This window comes from Capsicum annuum, chromosome 8 (genome assembly GCF_002878395.1).
Source record: "Capsicum annuum cultivar UCD-10X-F1 chromosome 8, UCD10Xv1.1, whole genome shotgun sequence".
NCBI classification, from domain to species: domain Eukaryota; kingdom Viridiplantae; phylum Streptophyta; class Magnoliopsida; order Solanales; family Solanaceae; genus Capsicum; species Capsicum annuum.
This window is the reverse complement of record NC_061118.1, coordinates 84,283,114-84,284,323: the sequence shown is the minus strand read 5'-3', so window position 1 is coordinate 84,284,323 and position 1,210 is coordinate 84,283,114. Positions and strand designations below refer to the sequence as shown.

The window sequence follows — 1,210 nt, the reverse complement described above, 5'->3', positions numbered from 1 at the left end:
TAATTTTCCAAATACCAAATCTCCTCATCAAGATTCTTGGACTCTTCTTCATGGTAGGCCTTGGATTCTATGCCATTTACCGCCTTTTTGGGTGCACCCATCACATGTTTCATCAAAATCTCCAATTGTTTCATTATTTTTGTCATATTCTCCTGTCTTTTCTCATCCCTCTTTCTTTGTTTGTTTTCAACCATGGTAGTAGTAGGAAAACCTTTTTGCACTTTGATATCCCGAGTATGGCATCCTCAGTTTTGCTTGGTAACTTAATTAAATTTAAAGCCGCATGATAATTTAACTTCACAAAAGATCCCCCCATAGCATTGTCTACCACGGGTTTGTTGAGCGGATCAAGAGCCCATTAGAAGATTTGCTGAAGCATCTTTTTCAGGACCTCATGGTTTGGACATTGCATGAGTTTTCTATTGAACCTCTCCCACACTTCGTACAAGGGTTCTCTATTCAATTGCCTAAAGTTCGTGATCTCATCACGCAATTAGAAAATTGTGGATAGCGAGAAATAGTGATCAAGAAAGACCGCAGTGAGTTTATACTATGAACTAATAGACTCGTTCAGAAGAGATTGAAGCCATTATACTACCTCTCCCATTAGAAACCATAGTGATTTCATACTATGAGCCTTCATTTGTAGCATATTCAACATGCCGCTTGTGATATAAAAGACACCATTCCCATTAGTAGGTGGGATACAGATAGCACTTGATCAACCAATGTCATTGAGTTGCTCTTCGTCATCAAGAGGGCTGTCGAAACACCCAGGTTGACTAGCATTGTAACTCATGGCTCTATTTATGCTTCAGAGATCACCAAGAAGGAAACAAAAACAACAAGAAAAATAAATATATACCACTATGGGTATTCTTTAACTAAGAATCAATACTGCACAAGTGAAAACAAAATTTCATTCCCCGACAATGGCACTATTTTGAAAATGCTCACCTATACCATATAAAGTGGTAGAGGATAGTCGTTGTCAATATCTCAACTTTTGTTGAGGTCGAATCCACAAGGAGTGGAAATTGGAATTCTAGTCTTATGGTTCTTAACCTTAATAAGAAAACACCCGAAGTGTAAATAAAGTAAAAAGCGTGATTTAAAAATGGGGAGAGGTTTTGGTTTTTTAGGAGAGTGTGTGTCAATAGTAACTAAACTCCATAAACTACAAACAATTGTAATGTAAATTCGATATAGA

General features: G+C 37.1%; 1 non-coding gene across 1 annotated transcript; it reads left to right on the top strand.

The window, feature by feature from the left end:
- Positions 1–389: 389 nt before the first annotated feature.
- Positions 390–495, top strand: LOC124886888. Its single transcript, XR_007044292.1, has one exon. It is a non-coding gene; the product is annotated as a small nucleolar RNA R71 (small nucleolar RNA).
- The last annotated feature ends 715 nt before the right edge of the window (positions 496–1,210 follow it).